This window comes from Gracilinanus agilis, chromosome 6 (assembly GCF_016433145.1).
Source record: "Gracilinanus agilis isolate LMUSP501 chromosome 6, AgileGrace, whole genome shotgun sequence".
NCBI lineage: Eukaryota > Metazoa > Chordata > Mammalia > Didelphimorphia > Didelphidae > Gracilinanus > Gracilinanus agilis.
In genome coordinates this window covers 75,313,974-75,334,800 of record NC_058135.1, presented here as the reverse complement: position 1 = coordinate 75,334,800, position 20,827 = coordinate 75,313,974, and the positions used below count along the sequence as shown (strand labels likewise).

Below are 20,827 nucleotides of genomic sequence, written 5' to 3'. Positions count from 1 at the left end.
CTTAAGATTTGTAATTCTTCCTTTATTTAAGTTTAACTTATTTTGTATTTGGTTTTATATATGTCGTGTGCGCGTGTGTGTGTTAGCATGTCATTGTCCAAGTATATAGCACAGTAGATTCCCAGCAATATGGTAGAATGAATGATAGTCTTAACATACTTTTTACCATTGCAATAACACTATCAAAAATTCTCAAAAAAGGGAGAAAAAGGAAATAAATATTCTTAAGTTAAAAATAGTTAGAAAGCGCAGTTACTTGACCCAATACTCCAACACAACATTCTCACAAAATGTCGTATTCCAAGCTTATCCTTTACATTGAAAAGAAGTTGTAAATAAAATCCAGACCATTTCTGTACATCCCCATACTTTTTCTCCACAGTCCTGATTTACAACACAATCCTCCACTTGTCATCCCAGCTTGGGACTTTCCAGACTCCCAAAACCAGATCTACAACATACCTAGTGCCATCTCAAGGACCCCATGCAATACTGTTGTTGAAACACCAGTCTAACTCCAGCCCTGAAATAAATCCCCATCCACCAGCTTGGTCCGACTACTTCTTAGATCTTACCTTCTGCCCTATATCTTCCACTTCTCAGCTTAGCCTGTGCTTCTTACACTAGACAGTCTCCAATCCTGAACAGAGATCACAATATCAACTTGACATGAGGACAGACCCTAATACCTACCACACAAAATTGGACCCAGGCTTACCCAGAATTCTATGACCAGCCCAAACCTAAGCATTTTCTACCCTGAACATCAATCATAGCAGGACAGATTTGACCAGAATGGTCTGGTAACTCTGTTGAGGGAATTATTATTGAAGCAAGGCAATCCTTGCTCTTCCCTAATGAATTCCCTATCCCAGTCACTGTCTTTTCCAAGCCATGTTGTCTTCTCTATAAAATCTGAATTCTTTGAATGTAGGAGTCAAATTTGTACTTTTCTTTTTTATCACTAGAACCTTTCACACTGTATTTTGTAAATGATTTGTTGTTGTTCAGTGTTTCAGTCACATCAGATTCCTTGTGACCCCATGAGCGATAGTACCCCAATAATGTCCATGAGATTTTCTTGGCAAAGATGCTAAAGTGGTTTTACATTTCCTTCTCCAGTGGATCAAGACAAACAGAGATTAAGTGACCTGCCCAGGGTCACAAAGTTAGCAAGTGTCTGAAGCTGGATGAATTCAGGTCTTCCTGACTATGTGTCCAGAACTCTGACCATTTTATCACCTAATTTAGATAATTCTACTTAAAATACAATCCTGATGGGAGAAATCAGATTTTTACCCTTTAAATTCTTCTAGAAATGTGAGTTAATATTATTATACAAGCTTTGGAAATACTAGGAGGTGATGTTCTTACAACTACTACTTCATAACAGTAACACCTAACTATAATTCTGAGTTTTATGAAACTTGGGTTTGGTGGAGAACTGCTTTGTTATTAATCCAATTTTACTGGTAAGGTATCTGGCATATAAAGAGAATGAGCTACTTACCCAAAAGAATCTCAAAACTGAGTCCAGATGTCCTGAGTGCAACCCAATTATTTTTTCTTCCTAGACCATGTTGCTGGTTGATATTAATTTCATCATTGTTTCTGGAATTTGCTCAGACTAATCCAATTTTCTCTATTTTACTTGATTGATATCTTTGCAAAGAAAATACTTTTTAAAATGAATATTCAGAGGATATTCTTGCTTGTCAAAACTGTTGTGAGAGTGAGTTTGAGATGGGAGAGTGGATGCTGGTTCTAGCACAAAGAATTGCAGCTCAGATCCTTTCATATGAAGGTATGGAAGTGTTTATTCAAGGATATTACAGATTGTGTGGCCAGTGATGGAAAGAGTTCAGGGCTGTGGAATGACCACTACCTGGAAGATAATTGCAGTCCCCCACCTAAATTCGGACTGCTAAATTTATTGAAGGTCTGGGGCATTGCCCTCCTCCTATCTTTGTGAATTCTCTTTTCTTCAGATTATTCCTCCCAGGGGAGGTTGTTGCAAGGATATTTCAGGCTGGTAAGAGAATGGGCAGGGGAAAAGCATGTACATCTCCAGGAGGTGGTGTTTTGGGGGGACTGACACATTTTGTGGTGAATTTTAGGGCACAAAAAGGGGATAGGGCGTTCACAGGGCTTGGGGAATTTCCCTTTATCAAAAAGCAATTCCCTTAATTACAAAGATATTCGATGCATATATGTGATGTTCTCTCCCATGTCCAGTTTAATATCATCTGTCTGCTCCTTCAGATTTGTCTGTCCTTTCTCAGCCTTGCAAGCTCTTATCAACTGAAAGAAAGTCCTAACACCCTCTATTGATGTTCAAGTTAGATCCTGCAGGCTTGGAATACCAGGCTAGGTCTTATCAGTTGGGAGTATGGCACCAAGAAAGCACAAAGTTTGAATTTACATTCTTATTGACTATTTAAAAAAAGGATTTCAAAGCACTATTTAAAAGCACCATTTCTCATTCTTTCCTACTACACAAGCACATCAAAAACCTTTATTATTAGAAGTAGAAATTCCTGGGATTTATTACAGACTGTCAGAAAAGACATCTAGCTTTAAATAAAATAGTATTAGGATCTCTGAGTAAAGAGAGTTTTAGAGATGACTCAGGATGGCACCCTGTTAGTTATGCTTTGACACTAGGACCAAATGAGATGCTCATGGACCATTCAACAGTTTACAAAAAGAGTTTTACCTACATACTAAATGGGGAGATCTCAAGTTGATTCAACTGAAACTTCCTTGCCTAAATTTCTCATTGTTAAACTGGAAACAAACAGAACTATCAAATAGTCAGAACAACCATGTCTTTAATCAGGAGAGGAGTTCAGTACAATCCCCTCAGGTCTCCAAACAGAGTTGAACACTCAAAATCCACACAGAGCCACCAGACTCTGGCCCCTCTGGCTACTAACACCTGGAGTGCCAACCATGCTAGATTGACAGCTCCTAAGGACAATTGAATTTGGGGAACCTAAATACTTCTTGGTGTAAGAAGGGAGGTGATTAGGAGGATTGGGGTGCAGTTAGAAAACCACTTCAGTAATGGGCAAACTTTTTAAAGAGGAGGCCAAAGGAAAGGAAATGCTCCTCTGTCAGTCTGTTTCTAAGGCAACGCTTTTGAAGTTTCATTGTATTGTATCCTACTCATTGTATTCATCAGATTAGGAATAATGTCTAGTCTCTGGATAGAACAATTCAGGGGGCCTGCATCTGGCACTCGGGCCATAGTTTGCCCATCAATGCACTAGACAGATGTGTGATGACCTCTCCTCCCTCATAGTCACCCCTCCTTACTGAGAGACAAAATAGGGTTTCCTGAGGAAAATGGGGAATCTCAGTAAATTGTGCTGGGGTAGAGGGGTTAAAGGCATGATGTTGGTGCCAATCAGGGAACACAGAAGCTTCCCCTTTCTCCCAGCTGGAGGTCAAGCTTAAAATGGAGCTCATTCTGCCTCCCTTCACTAACCCTAACACTCTGCCTTCCACCAATAGGTCTCATGCAAATCTGACTGGTTAACACTACAAAATTTATTTCAGGAACTGATAACAGAAGGAAAGGGAATGGGGCTCACAGGAAAGAGGGTGCAGGGTAATTCCCTAGTTCCCCAAAAAGTCCTTGACTATGCTAGGTACCCATAGATATTCAGACCCCAAGATCTGATCCCCATGTTCCCCAAACACAGCTTCACTTTCCCATGCCCACTATTGTAGTTTCTGTAGCTAAGGTCAATATTAAACACAGAGGAAATATTATTGGGCAATACCCAAGGCAAATGGGGTCTGGGGATCAGCTTCCCAAAGGAAGTCCAGACACACATATATCCTTCTCCAACTCAGTTGATGGTGTTGCTGATTATCAGAGAACTCAGGAACCAAAGATATATCAAGGAGAAACTGTTGGTCTTCTTAGAATGTCTGGAAAAGCCTCCAAAGCTCATTTTAGGGTCTCACAGCCAAAAACAACCATCCTCCACAATGGCTTCTCCCAAAAGCTGCTCCTTCTGGCTCTTCTGTCCCAGAACACTTTGCTCTTCACCAGCCATCACTGGTCTGCTTCCTCAGTGTTCTAACTGCAAAAGTTCCAAAATTCCCTGGCTTGCAATGCATTCATACAATAGGGACCTGAGGATGGGAGGGTATGGTTGATTGACTCTACAATGGCTACAAGGAAAATTAGTTCTGGGTATGATTATCCAGGAGAGGCTGATGCTTTACAATGGACACAAAAGGGAAAGATCTAGCCAAGAGCAGGGCTACCTTAGAAAGGACTTTGACACAAAGGGAGAGACTACCAGGGCAAAGAAAGGTACTTCACACCTCATTAAGACTACTAGCTCCACCTAAATTACTTTAAGATTTATTGTTAGTCTTGAAACTTCTGTGAAGTGGGGACTTCCCTCCAAGAAAAATTCTCATGTGATAAGGTCTTCAACTTTCAGGCTAACTAAACTTGGGGTTCTCTTAGGTTCCACATTGACACAATCCTGATCCATGCAGAAAATATCAGAGTGTTGGTGCCTGGAAATCAGCCTCTATTTATTCTCTTGATAAGGGAGTGACATCAACAACCTGAGCCTATAGTCCCATCAGTCAATCAAATCTTGAAGAAATTTTCCTTTAAGGAAAAACTATATTAATTTACATAGAGTAAGGTAATAAGATATTATTTCCTACCAGAAGGAGAAAAAGATTTGAGTTTGGGAATGGAAAATTTCAAGTTCTTTTCCTCTCCTCCATTGCAACCTGTGCCCAAGAAAGAAAGGTTATAAAATGGTGTGTCGAGGAGAGAGTGATTAACTGGTTACACCTGTGTTCTAACAATGGCTCTCCAGAGCACATAATCTATTAGCCTTTGGAATTAGACCTTCTTCAGTTTTAGTTACATCAGTTTGGAAGTTTCCTTCCTCAATGGATCATGGTAAAGGGATTTCAACTATCCCTCCTGGTCCATACAGAGAAAAGCATCAGGGAGTGATTACAGATCCATTGTTTTTCATCATAGAATATGGGCATAAATTAACCAAAGTTGATGGAAATGGATCAGAACTAGGGGGATTAACAACAGAGAAATGATATATTCAGAAGAAGGACTTCGTCCTCTCTCAATTTCGACCATGTCAAATGATGTTCAATTTCAAATGGGAATAGTTAGAATATTTTCATGGTAGCATTTTATTTTGCCCTGAAAATTTACACATGTACAGGAATCAGGAGAGTATTTTCATTGATTTAAGTAACTGATGCTCCTGCTTCTTTGTGTAATTTATGAAAGCTTATATTTTCTTTAAAATGAATTATTCCCTTATAAAAGAGCTTCATTCCCAGGTAGTTCACTGAGGTGTTATTGCATTAATTTATTTATTCAAAATTCAGCAAGTGTTAATTATTAAGAGAGGAAATATTGTATGATTGAAAGGATAGTATGGTTCAAGTGAGCAAAGATCTGAGTTCAGATACTCCAAATACTAACCAATCTGTGACCTTGGGAAAATTCACTTAACTTCTCCAAAACACAATTTCCTCATCTGAAAATGTGACATGCATATTTTTACTACCTACCTCACAGTACTTAAAAAGTACCTTTTAAACCTTAAAATTTAATTGACATTGAAAGATTTTTATTCTTCAACACCTTTCATAAGCAGAAAAGTATAAAAGATACTTAACATTATATACTCAAGGCAAGGGATTTTAAATATGTAGTCATGAAGGATTTATGAAACTTCAAAAATTATGCAGAACTCAATCCCAATTATTAAAATTTTTATGAAGGATTATTTAGTTTTAGTTTCATCTTAATGTCTACTGAAACTAATAAACACGGCCAGCAAGGTTCATCAAGGTAGCTTTAAAATCATACCTATTTCCTTTCATTAAATTTTGGTAGGGCTTTAAATTTCAATTTCACTTCATCACAGAGCTCCAGATTTTGTACTGTACACATTTATAAAAACAATTATTTTTTAAAGGAACACTAGACAGTTTGTTGATATAATTAGATTCAAAATTCAAATAAAATTTAAATAATTAAAATTAAAGTTTACATCATCTTATTCAGCTCAAATTAAGCTTTATTCTACTTAGTAAACATATTACTATGTGTTTAGAGAAAGTGTGACAATAGTAAATAGACAATCAGTCTCCACCTCAAGTAGACCTGAGATTAAATCCTTCCTCAGACACAAACTGCCTATGTGACCCTGAGGAAGTCACCTAATTTCCTACAGCTCAGGGAATTCTCTAAGACCATAACTTTCAGAAGAGTTGATAATCTGCACAGGAGGAAGGATTTTCCTCAACTTGAGATTCCACATTTGGACAAAAAAAAAACAACACAAAAAACCAAACCAAACAAAAAAACCCATGTGTTCAGAACTGGGAATACAAGGAGAAACAATGGTCTAACCTTTCTTTCAATTGTTTACAAAAATAGTATTAGGATAGAATGAGAGATAGAGAAAAATAACCAAAACACAAAATAGAGTCATATAAAATATATTTCATGGGAGAATTGATCATCTTTTCCAGCAATACTTTCAATGACAATAGGCAGAAGGGATTGTCATAAAGATAATAGCATCAGAATCTATTATGGAGGGGAAAAATTAATAGAGTCTATAAAAATGTTGATAAGATCCTCCAATCAACAGATATTTCAAAATCAATATGAAGGTAGGCATAGGGGGAAATGAAAATGTTATTCAGCATTAAGATATTCAGGATGTTAAAAGCTTATGGTCTTTTAGAAGTCTCATGTTTGTATATCAAGAATACTCTCTTCAATAAAAGTTAGGCAACACATATATAGAGTGCTTGCTCTAGAGTCAAAACCTTAGTTGAATCTGGCCTCAGGTGCTTACTAGCTGTATGACCATAAGTGAGTCATTTAACCACTGTCTGCCTCAGTTTCCCGATTAGTAAAAGGGGAGAGATGATAGCTCTTAACTCCCAGGGCTGTTGTGAGGAAAAAATGATATTATATTTATAAAGAACTAAGCACAATGCCTGGAAAGTGGTAGGCATCATTTACAAGCTGATTCCATCTCCCTTCCCTTCCTTGCTTGAGAGAGGCATCTCACTCCAGTCCATCTTCCACACAGGTGTCAAATTGACTTTCCTAAAGTGGGTCTGACCAGACAACAATTGTTCTCTATTATCTCTAGGATCATATATAAAAACCTTTATGGCTCTTTTTTAACAAGTTGCAAACAAATCGCTTCCTATGTTTGCATTCTTCATAAACTTTGGTTCCTTCTTTGTAGTCTTCCATCAGTTTTCTTGCTGTTCCTCTCACAAGATATTCTATTTTCCAACACCAAGCATTTTGACTGGCTGCCCCTCATTTCTCTGCCTCACACCTCCCCTTACTTCCTTTGAATCTAAGCTAAATTTCCTAAAATTCCTCAGTTAAATTGTCTGAAAGAAGTCCTCTTTAAACTTAATGCCTTGAGAATAAAAAGCAGTTGCTTAACCTCTCCTAACCAAAACATACAGGACTCCTCAAGGGGACATAAAAACAAATCCAGAGGAATGAAGGAACTCCACAACAGAGTGCAGCGTGGAAGGTACGTGGAATTGGGCATTTCCATGCTATAAGGGGGTCAAATAGTTCTACTAAAACATGAGCTGAGCAATCCCCTACCCCACACACACACCACCTACAATGCCAAAGCCAGCACACAAGAGTTAGAGCAAATTTGGGACACCCATTAAGTCCTTGGCAGCTACCTGGGGTCACCAGGACTTGTTCCTGAGAGCAGCAAGACTTAAGACCCCAAGAGGCTAAAGAACACGTGGACTTTGAACACAGACTCTGAGCACAGGCGAGGTCTCAGCTACAGATGGATTCTGAGCCCAGGAGTGGACCTTGAGTGGGGACCCAGTGCAGAGGGGTGTATGACTGTGGAAGCAGGTCCCTGAGACTGTAAAAGGAACTTCGGGCAGAGGAACAAGCAAGGGGACCACCCGGAGACTTGACCCTGAGAACAACTAGACCTGAGACTTCAGGAGCCTAAAGAGTGCAGACAGACCATGGGCATGAGGATAAAGCTGAGAGGTTGCAGGGCTAACAATGGCAAGCCAGACTCAGGAACCTCAGAAGAGAAAGATCAAGAAGAAATCTTTAACACTCGACAACTTTTACACAGAAAAAATAAATGCAGACAACAGAGCAAACAACAGAGGAGAATAAACAAGTAATCATATCCAAACCTTCCCCCCAAAATGAAAACTGGTCACAAGCTTTTGAAGAGTTCAAATCTGAGATTATGAGAAAGATGGTAGAGAACTGGCAAGAAAATAACAATTTAAAAGGCAGAATTTCACAATTAGAAAGTGAGGCTCAGAAATCAAATGAATTGATAAGCAAATTGAAGACCAGAAATGACCAGCCAAAAACCTTAAAGAACCAAACAGACCAGATTCAGAAGGAAAACCAAAAGATTATAGCCGAAAACCAGTCACTAAAGGCTAGAATTCAGATATCAAGGAGCACCAATAAGGATAACACAGGATCTAGCAGCCTCTATACTAAAAGACCGCAAGGCTTTAAATATGATATTCAGAAAGACAAGCGAACTGGGTCTACAACCAATGATCATCCATCAAAACTGACTATATATTTCCAGGGGAAAGTATGGGCATTCAACAAGATAAAAAATTTCCAAGTATTTGCACAGAAAAGACCAGGACTAAATGGAAAGTTCAATATCCAACCACAAAAACCAAGAGAAACATGAAAAGGTAAATAAGAAACAGAGGGGAAAGAAAGAAAACTCTTATTTTTAAATATGCCTCTTTAAGGGCTTCAATAAGATCTAATTATTTGTATTTCTATATGGAGAAATGTTATGTGTAATTCTCTGTAGTGAACTCTATTCACTATTGTAGTATCCACTATTATAGTAATTAGAAGAATTATTCACAGGGAGAGGTTGGAGTACTAAATGGTCTAAAATGAGATGGGGTAGAGTGGGAAAGAGGGGGGTGAATAGTAGAGGACACCAAAAGAAACTTGAACGAATAAGAAAAATAGGATATTCTCTTACATACAAAGAAGGCATGGGAAGGGGAGGGGATGAATACTATTATAAGAAGGAGAGGAAGACAGCATTAAGAGGTAATATTTAAACCTTACTCTCAGTGTAATTAACCCTGAGAGGGAAGAGTAGCTATATCCATTGAGATATAGAACTCTATCTAAGCCTACTGAGAAAGGCAGAAGGGATAAACCAAGGGGAGCAGGGGAGTGGGGAGGTCAAAAGAGGGAGGGGAGGAGAAGGGAGAAGGAATTCATTAGGCCTAAAAAATAAAAATAGGGGAATAATAAGGGAGGGAGAAGAAAGGGTAGTAAATTAAGGGAGGGGACAAGGGGAACTGGTTTAAAACAAATCACTGGTTTAAAAGGAAATTGCCTAAGAAGAAGGGGTAGAACTAAGAGATGATACCAAAATGTTGGGGAATGCACAACTGATAATTATATCTCTGAATGTGAATGGGATGATTGATTATACTAAATTAAAAAGCTTTTGTACAAACAAAAACAAAGCAATCAAAATCAGAAGGGAAAGAACAAATTGGAAAAAATCTTTATAATAAAAAACTCTGACAGGGGTCTAATTACTCAAATATACAAGGAGTTAAATCAATTGTATAAAAAATCAAGCCATTCCCCAATTGATAAATGTTGGCAAGGGACATGAATAGGCAATTTTCAGATAAAGAAATTAAAACTATCAATAAGCACATGAGAAAATGCTCTAAATCTCTAATAATTAGAGAAATGCAAATTAAAACAACCCTGAGGTATCACCTCATACCTAGCAGATTGGCTAAAATGAAAGAAGGGGAGAGTAATGAATGTTGGAGGGGATGTGGCAAAATTGGGCCATTAATGCATTCCTGGTGGAGTTGTGAACTGATCCAACCATTCTGGATGGCAATTTGGAACTATGTTCAAATGGCTATAAAAGATTGCCTGCCCTTTGATCCAGCCATACCATTATTGGGTCTGTACCCCAATGAGACCATAGATAAACAGACTTGTATGAAAATATTTATAGCCGCAATTTTTGTGGTGACAAAACAAGTGGAAAATGAAGGTATGTCCTTCAATTGGGGAATGGCTGAACAAATTGTGGTATATGCTGGTGATGGAATACTATTGTGTGCAAAGGAATTATAAACTGGAGGAATTCCATGTGAACTGGAAAGACCTCCAAGGAATTGATGCAGAGTGAAAGGAGCTGAGCCAGAAGAACATTGTACACAGAGACCAATACACTGTGGTAAAATAGAATGTAATGGACTTCTGTAGTAGAAGCAATGCAATGATCCATAACAATTCTGAGGGACTTATGGAAAAGAACACTACCCACATTCAGAGGAAGAACTACAGGAGAGGAAACACAAAAGAAAGGCAACTGATTGAACACATGGGTTAAGGAGGACATGATTGGGGATGCTACCTCACCAATGCAACTATCAACAATTTGGAAATAAGTCTTGATTGATTTAACACATGTTAAAACCAGGGGAAATGCGCATCAGCTATGGGGGGCAGGGATGAGGTGGGGGGAGTGAAGGGGAAAGTAAGAACATGAATCATGTAACCATGATAACTTTTCTAAAAAATAAAAATTATTAGTAAAAAATAAACTTAATGCCTTTTTTTAAGATTATCTCCAAATTAATGCTCTAAGCACTTTAATTTATATGTATTTTTTTTCTGTTGTCTCCCTTTTATACTGTGAAAGTCTTGAAATGGGACTATTTTTGTTTGTTTCTATTTATCTCCAGTACTGAGTAAAGTGCCTGGCTTTTTGATTTGATTTGGTTACATGGCATTTGGGAAATTACTTTGTGCCTTCAATGATCATTGGCTAATTCCCTCCTCTCCTTCAAAATAATCTTCATAAAATGAATATTATCCTGGTGATGTAATATAACTACTAATCATACACTAGCAGAATCTTAGAAGAAGCCAAATTGTAGGTGTCCTATTGCTCTTTTCATCACAGCATAGGATACAGGATACAAGATAAAATGATGAGATTTGAATATAAAATACTTGAGTACAAATTCAAGCTCTGCTAAAGTCTCTTAGTTGACAAACTCCCTGACCTTTTATTATTCTTCATTCTCCTTGACCTCTCTATAGTCTCTGACATAGTTGAAAATTCTCTGGATACTCTCATCTCTCTAGATTTCAGGACACTTTTATCTCATTTCACATCCTACTGATCTGATGACTCCTTCTCAAGATCCTTTGCTGGATTTTCATCCAGTTCATATTTACTAACTGTGATTTTCCCATAGGACTCTCTCAGGTCTTCTTCTCTATATTCTTGGGGATTTCATCAGCTTCCACAGATTCAATGACCTTTTCAATGCTGATGATTCTCAAGTCTATGTATCTATTCCTCGCCTTTGTGCTTTGCTCCAGTCTCTCATCTCCAAATGCCCTATTGGACATCTCAAAGTGAATATACTGCAGACAGACCTCTTTGACTCAATAAGTTCAAAACTGAACTCATTTTTCCCCCAAAAGTTCTTGTTAGCTTCCTTGTTGCTATTGGGGACACCACTATCCTCCCAATCCCACAGGCTTACCACAGAAGTATCATTCTTGACTCTTCATTCTCTTATACCCCCCAATACAAATTACTAGCAATCCATTTTATCTTTGTAACATATCTCAAATATACCCCATTTCTCTTCTTGTCTCTGCTGCCATCCTGAAGAGGGCTCTCTTCACCTCATACCTAGACTTTTCTAATAGTTTGCTAGAGGGTTTGGTTTGCCCAACACAAGTCTCTTCCTACCCCAGTCTATCCTCAACACAGCTGTGAAAATGATTTTTCTAAATCAGAAGTTCAACCATGTCACCCCTGTATCCACTCTATTATAATCTCCAGTAGCTGTCTATTAGCACTAGGATCAAACATTAAATTATATTTGGCATTTACAACTTTTTATAACCTACCTCCCATACACATATAAAACATATGCATGTACACACACACACACACACACACACACACACCACACACTTCCAGTGTTCTAATACATTAAAACCTAACCCTAAGCATAAGCAACAATACTATTCTCCTTGCTATTCCCTGAAGAAGATATTCCATTTCCATACTCTAGAATGTCCTCACTGGCTGTTATTCGTGTTTAGGATGTTTGACTTCATCTTTGCCTTCTGGTTTCCCTGACTTCCTTCAAATTCCAGCTAAAATCCCATGGTTTTCTGTAAGGCACGGCTCTCAGGGCAGGAAAAGTAAAATATATATGGACATATGAGGGGATGAGGAACATACATAGCTAATACAATATTAAAACAAAAGTACCAACATAATTCTTTTCTTTTTCTTCCAAAGATCATAGTCAAAATAAAAGGATGTTGGATCATGATAAAATAATGTGTGATAACAGACCTAATACTTTACCACTATTCATGAAGCTATTTAAAAGCTCACAGGGAGGCCTCCAACTAATCAGACAAATTAAGGAGTTTTTATGAAAAGATAATGATTAGCACACAGAACGCAAAGGGATAGGTAGACAGGCATCTGTAAGAGTGAATAAAGTACTTTCAGGCAATGAAAAGACCACTGGCTTTGGACTCAGAAAATGTGGGCTCAGATTTCACCTGCAATATATATGCTTTGTGTGAACTAGGGAAATATATTTTCTGGATTTTGCCATTCCCATCTATAAAATGAGAAGGTTGGAATGGATGGCCTCCAAAGTTTCTCATGGTTCTCAACCTATGGTCCCATATTGAAGGCTATAGACAGAGATATAAGAAAAGATATATGGATATAGACAGAGGGGAGAGAGAGAGAGAGAGAGAGAGAGAGAGAGAGAGAGTAAAGAAGAAACTTTCTGGTTAAAATAGCAAAAAGGTTCAAGAATTAACACAACAGAACTATGGAATTATAATGGGAAAAGATCACTAGTCAGGGTCAATGCGTTATAGGATTAAGAGATCACAGATAGGGGCAGCTGGGTAGCTCAGTGGATTGAGTGCCAGATTTAGAGACAGGAGGTCCTAGGTTCAAATATGGCCTCAGACACTTCCCAGCTGTGTGACCCTGGGCAAGTCACTTGACCCCCATTGCCCATCCTTACCACGCTTCCACCTAGGAGCCAATACACAGAAGTTAAGGGTTTAAAAAAAAAAGATCACAGATAAAGGGCTGTAAGGGATCTCCGGGTACATTCAATTTATTGCTCTCATTTTACAGTTGAAGAAACTGTAGAAGTAAATTGATTTGACCTAAGTGAGAAAGGAAATTCATGTCAGACATCATTCAAACAACCAGTAAACAGGCACTATGGCAAAAAAATTCTAATTTCTCCACCTATATCAGCATAGAAATCATTTATTATGTTTGCATTTCACTTTCCTCACCTGTAATCATAATTATTCAATATGTATTTGTTTTATTGAATTCTAGGACAGAGAAATTTGAGTCATCTCTAAGGTTTCTCTGAGCTCAAAAATATTATGACTATGTAGTCTATATGTTGCCATGTTAGAAATGTCCAGAAAAAACATTTGTACTAATAAATTTTGACACATACTCTCATGTATGCTTGCCTTTCAACTAACACTGCTCTCTCGACCCTAATTGAGACCTTTATTATATCTTCCTTGGATGTCTAAGTAGTTTTCTTATTTATAGTCTGAGTTTTCTCTAATCCACATTTCATACGACTACCAAAATAATCTTTCTACATTAGCCAAGTCATGCCATCCCCCTGTTCAAAAACTTTCAAGGGTTCCTTTTTGCCAAAATAGACATTTTGCTCTGGTTCCACCTTAGCTTCAGCTTGGTGGAGTGCTGGGAAATATTTAAAAGATAGTTTTCCATGGAATGTGCACATGAGATAATTTAAATTTAATCTGCATCTTAACACTCTCCCTTTCATTTTCTTAAATCTAGAATTCAACAAAATAATTAGTTAAATTCTGATTTGTCACATTTGCCAATTCTGAAGTATAAATGCTCACAATGAAAATTTAACAAAAGGCATTCAGAAACCCATACAAGCTGGATTCAGTATGCTACTAGCTCCAACCCAATTTTCTAGCTTCCTTTGATTCTACTCTTTTTTCATTATTCTACATTCCAGCCAAACAAGACAATTAGTTGTTCCTCAATCTATTCCTGCTCTCAATTGCTTCCATGATTTTGATCATACTATCTTACCCCTATACTTGAGATACATCCTCTATACCCCTCTATCCTCTGAAATCTATCTCTTTCTTAAAATCTATAAAGACTTCTTTGATTCCTGCCCTTGACCTCTAGTTAAAAAGGAGCTCTTCCCCTTGTATTCCTTATGATACTATATATATATAATCTCCTACGCTCCAATAATATCTATCCTATACCATACCTATCTGTGCATTTTCCTTTTTATTTTTATTAAATGGTAAGGTCCTTAAATATAGGGCTCTGTTTTTCAAATTTTTATGGTGAAATATCAAGAATATTATATTCTCAGTATCTATTATAATGAATAGTAGGTACTGATTAAAATAAAAAGAAATTATTAAATACTGTGTATCAGGCACTGTAGCAAAAGGAAAGCATGCTTGTTTAATGAATGAATTCATATTGAGAAATGCTACAGAGGTGTGAGGAAGATATTTTTCCTGCTGGAATCTAGCCAACATAATAGTGGACTTCCTAAAATTAGGGACAGTTTGAGGAATAACTTGCAAATAGAAGGGGAAAAATTTAAAGGATTAATCATCAAGGATTCTTAATTATTAAGAATAGTTATGAACTTTAAATATCACTAAACAACAAAAGCTCTAGAGGTTATCAGTACTAGGAAGTCAAATGGAAAAAAAAATGATTCATGTAGTTTAGTCAACAAGAGTTTGGATAAAGTTTATCTCAACAGGAATTATATCATGACAATTTTAATCTTGATGAAAATTTAGATTTAAATAATGTGATCAATGAACCAATTCCTAGATATGAGATTAGGCTTGGCTAATAAAAGGAATAAGCAGAAATAATAATTAATAGATTATAAATTTTAGTAGGATTGTAGACATGTAGAATTTTATAAAGAGTGAATGGACTCTTTGAAAACTCCCTGTGAATATTCAAAGCAATGACAACTGTATTTAGCAATAACAAACTTATTTAAAAGTAAAAGTTTTAGCATAAAAATATTAAGGAATATTATGATTGGAAACAGATCCCGAAACTAGACAATCAATATTGATTCTCAACAACTTTAGCCTTGTGCACAAAATATTAAGGGATCTATCGAGTTTGAACAATGTTATGGTATTTACTACTAATTTCTTTTTATCCAAGACTTGGCTTTGTGCCATCATATTTGCTAGTGGGAAATAACAAGTAGATTAGTGCACACAAATCCTTGTTTAATTCAGTGCCAAGACCTGCCTTTGAGAAGGAAAAAAAATTTCTAATTTACTTTAAAGATCAGAAATTGCTATTGAAAGTTAAAAGGCAGATGAGCCAAATAACTTTCATTTCCTACCATGACTTGCGAGGGTAGATGCAAGTTTACAGATGTGCCAAATTCATGTATTGAATGTGTATTCGAAAAATTAGTAGCATTATTTTTCTGGTTTGAGTATTTTTTAACTATAAGAATGTTTTTTTGGGGTAGGGAATAAGAAGTAGGAGTTGTGGGCCAGTCTTATGATTCACTTTTTTGTAGGGGAATTCCAGGGGAATAACTCCTTTTACCAAAATAGACTAATCACTCTTTTACAGCTTACATTCTTAGAGAGTTTTCTGTGGCACTAAGAGGTGAAATGATTTTTTCAGGGCTATAGGAGTATATGCCAGTGGTAGGACTTAAATACAGGATTTCCTGATTCCTAAGGCAGCTAGCTCCCTATCTATTACCAAATATCCTCAGCTTAAGACAACAGACAAGGGCATGCCTTGTTCACGCAAAATCATGGCACTCTTGAGGCAAGGGATATTCTCCCTTCCCTGGTTTCTAGGCTGCTATTCTCACTAGAATTAGAAATCTTGCTTTGCCCAGCCCTTATCACACAGCCCATCATTGTGATCCTCATGAGAACCAAGAAGTGCTTTACAGCCCCTATTTTTTATCCTAAATACAAAACTGAGAAAGAGTTTCAGGTCTGAAACCATGTAGCAGGTATTATCATCCCCAAAGAATGTCTCAAGTGTCTCATTCATTTGGATCTGCACAGCTGGGATGCCTATGTTTCTCCAGAAGGGGACACCCACCTAACAATTCTCTATAAGGCTGGCCTAAAACAGAAAACAGAGAAGCTAAAGCAAAGCATTGCCTCACAGTTGGCAATTCTGAAAGTGCAAGAATATGGTGCTGATTTCCATACCAAGACCTTCCCAGGAAAAGTGGAGCAGATTTTTGTTTAAGCTCATCAGTGCCTCAGCACCTCATATAATGACTGACTTCATGCCCTGGTAACTGAGCACTGCTTTCCAGAGAAAGGTGTAGGACATCCGATTTAAGTCAGTGTAATGGAGCTTTGTGGAATCTTTCAAACCACCAAAGGTAGTTCATGTTTGTTGCCAAAATATGGTAAATGAGAGCAACCTATATGGCCAGGTCATGAGACACAAGCACACTTGTCATCTAAACCTTAGCTATCTGTGACCAGTTTGGGCGGTTGTTATATGGACAAGGCGTTGTGCCCAATGATGTGTTGGATGGAGTACATGGTATTTGAGAGATGCTTAACAAACCCATATGGTGCCTGGAGAATGCATGGCAAAATGGTCCTTCTGGTTCCTGCTGAGGAACTCACCTCAAGACAGTGATGTTGCCTGACCCCAAGCTCCAACCATGGAAAAATTATGGAGAAATGAATGTAGTTCAAAAACCTCAGCCAATTCAATGGCACAAGTACAGCAGAATAGAAAGGCTTGATGACTTGATATTGGAATTGGGGAAACCCTGAAGAGCTTCTGAAGCCAGATCTTCTAATTGTTTTGGATCATGAAATAATGCATGAAGTGACCCTCAGCTACCGTAGTTGTTTGAAACAAGACCCAATCAGGGATTTCAAACTAGTTTTAATGGGTTTATAGTTTCCACTTATCCAGGATGAGTCTTTAACCTGGACTGAAAACGGAATTTGAAATTGGAGATGTAGCAGCCACAGGAAAGGGGTAGGGAGTCAGATATAAGTAATATGTGTAATGCAAAGATGCAATAAAGGCTTTTGCCCTTGGAAAAGTTCACTGAAAACTTCTAGCAGTTAAGCCTTAGAATCCTGTGAGAAAGTTCAATTGATTCCTGAGGCTTGAGGAGAGCGGAAGGACCAATTGGAGCTCTGCCTTTGGCTTTCGGCTTTGCTTTTGGCCTGTGCCTTGTCTCTGGACAATTTGAACTTAGCTAATTTTCTCTGGACCTCTCCCTGACTTTCTCTATACTATTCCCCTGTTACCTTTCCTGATTTCCTGGGGGCTCTGGGAGGAAGGGTGGCTTTTGGGTATTTAGTGAATAGACTTTGTGGGTTTAGTTTCCCTATAGGCAAGTAGGACATCCTTGAATCAAATTCTCCCTTACTTTATTGATTTAGTATACCCTCTATTTCAAAAGCAGCCAAATCTTCCCTGGCTGAGAGAGCAGGTTCTCTCTCAGTCTAACCGATTCCTATGACCAGGGGTCAGCAACGTATGGCTCTCAAGCCATATCTGGTTCTTTTGAGGGACAGATATGGCTCTTTCCGCAGGATCCATAAAGTCAATTTTTTTTCAGGAGCTGTTAAAGGAGCACTCACTATTACAGGAGCATGCACTGTGAGCACTGTATGGCTCTCACGAAATTACATTTTAAAAAACATGGCATTTATGGCTCTCATGGCCAAAAAGGTTGCCAACCGCTGCCTATGACCCTCCCCCATCTTGAGTTTCTTCCTAGCGGCTGTCAGAAACCCCAAACCCCTCTCTCCTTCAGACCAACCCTGAATTTCAATAAATCCCCTTGTTACCTAATCAAACCCTCTGGTGAATCATTGTGTTGAAGAATTAGGCAAGGGAAGAGAGGGAATGAATTATTCCTCTTTATTTCAAGAGGGAACTGGAGGCATCCATCTTGGGAGGAAGTAGTTGCCCAACACTTCCTCCTGAATCCCTTCAGTTTCATTGACAGGGAGGAGCCTTGTGGTTCCTCCTTTGAGGACTTGAGAAACTGACAAGAAAGCCCTCGAGTCAGATTCAAACCACTTCTGACTGGCCCTTTTCCTTGAGTCTGTAGAAGTACTTTTCCTGCCTGGAAGGGTACAGCCTATTTCCACCCAGTGTCCTCTGGCTCTAGCCTGAGTGTCTAGTGTGTGCTAGCTGCCTCTCCTGAATACCTCACCTGTACCCTTACCATCCAAATACTGCCTTGTTCATTCCTCCCTAAACTTAGTCATTCCCTTTCATTCCTCCTCCTAGTACCTATTTCACCTTTATTTCCTTCCTTTAACCTAAAGATTCAGAAGATCACCTCACTTTCTTGATAACATATGACATCAACTAAGACAACATAAAATTACATGATAAACTTATAATCATTCAGTCTTCTTCATCAGATTCCTAGTTATCACTTGCATCCCAGCAAGAACCTAGTATGAACACATAAAAGAGAAAGGGATATGGGGTAGGCTAGCCTTATCTGGAACAGCAGACTGCAATATTTAGTTACACATATTGGAATATCTTGGCCATAGTAACTACTTAATGATACTAACATATTCTAATTTTTTTCTTCCTGTCTCAGTTGTAGGAAAAAGACAGGAGATGAACCCCTATAAGGAGCAAAAGAACTTTGTGGTGGGGAATTAAATCCTGCATCCCCAAACCCATTCATACCAAAAGGAACTTTGAAGATTTTAAATTCTACTGTATCCCTCAATTTTCAGTTCGATGTTTGAAAATATCATCATTGACCCACACATAGGCCCTTGAGGAAACAGCTTTAGTCTCTAAAGCTGATTTTATTTGTTATTTATCTTCTATTCAAATGATTTTTTTCCAGGGGAAAAAAGACAAAATTGAATCCTTAATAATAGATACTCTAGTTAAAACTTTTTATATAGATTATATATATGTATATAAATGTGTATTTATATACAAACATAAATATGTATAAAATATATGAATTATAATATATATAAATAAAAATTATATATATATACAATATATATAAAATATAGATTTTAAGGTTTGCCACACTTACCATGTTTTATCTCATCTAATCCTCACAATAATCCTGTGGGTAAATCCTACAGTTATTAATAGTCCCATTTTAGATAGTAAGATCCTGAGGTTCAGAGAGATGAACTGATCAAGACATCTTTATATAGTTTATATATGTTAAGGTCATGTTTTGAGCCCAGACCTCTACTGGCTCCAAGGCTTCCACTCTATCTACTGCACCAAATTGCCTTTCAGAGCTTACATTTGGGATCAGTCAGTTGGTAAACATTATGAGAGCCTGTTATGTGCCAGACCCTGTACTGGGAATGCAAAGTAAAAGTTAGTACTTGCCCTCCAGGAGCTCACAAACTAATAGAATAGACATCATGCAAAGAAAAGTTATATACAGGATAAATTGGAGATAATCAACACAGGAAAGGCATTAGAATTGAAGACTCATTGGAAGGCTTCTTGTAGAAAGGGAAAGTTGAAGACCTGAATGAATTCTGGGAAGCCAGGTACTGATGATGAGGAAGGAGAGGATTCTAGGCATTGGGACAGTCAGTGAAAATTCTTGGAGCCTAGAAGATGGAGTAGCTTGTTTGAAAATGAGTACAGAGCCCAATGGATTACAGAGCATGTGATAGAGTATTAGGGGTAGAAATGGGGTCAGAATATGAAGGCTTTAAAAGGCAGTCAAAGTTTTTTATATTTTGTCCTGAATGGGAATAGGGAGATGCAAGACTGGAGACTAACAAAAAGGTTAAGACTGGACAAGTAGATTAAAGCCACAGGAGTTGATGAAATCATCAAGTGACACAGGACAGAAGAGAAGAAATCCCAGGACAGAGACCCTATAGATGAGCTAAAGAAGATTAGCTTAAAAGGAGGAGAGATGTGGGAAAATAAGTAGTGGGTTCAGGTGGGTCAAGTGAGTTTCTTTTTCAAGATATGAAAGATATGGATGGGCATGTGTGTATGCAAAGAGAAGCAGATAATAGAAAAGGACTTATTAAAAACTGGAAAGAGAGTAAACACTCTACTTCAGACAATGAGATGCACCACTAGAAGGGTTTGTCTTGGCAAGATGAACTACCTCTTCATATGAAATGGGGATGAACAAGGAGATAGATAAATTATAGAAAGCCCCTAATTTTTAAGTGAAAGATGAGGCAATGTTAGCAGCTGAAAGGGAAGGAAAGACATGAGGAGGAATGGAAAGATTGGGAAAAACTATGATGCTGAGTGGCATTGTGAATTAATTAGGAAGGTGTAAATCCATTGCCTTGCCACAGTGGAATTTATGTAACATAAATTTGTAGTGGATCCAAAATGATTTCAAGATTTTCTCCAACTTTGTTCAGTAGCACAAAGTAGGAACAAAAGCAATGGATGGTTGGAGTAGATAGAGTTTGGCAAGATAAGATTTTCAGCAAGAAAATGAAGCAAAGGACTCAAGAGGATAAAGGAGTATAGAATTGAATTCATTTATCAACGGGTCAATATTGGGAAAGGAAGAGAGTATGACCAAAGAAGAACTGAGAGATAGAATTGAGAAGATGATAGATTGGAAGTTGTGGTGAGGAAAAAAGCAGTTTGGATCTGCAATGCAG

At 37.8% G+C, this 20,827-nt stretch overlaps 1 pseudogene; it reads left to right on the top strand.

Moving 5' to 3' along the window:
- Positions 1–7,554: 7,554 nt before the first annotated feature.
- LOC123252279 lies at positions 7,555–16,987 on the top strand (annotated as a pseudogene).
- The last annotated feature ends 3,840 nt before the right edge of the window (positions 16,988–20,827 follow it).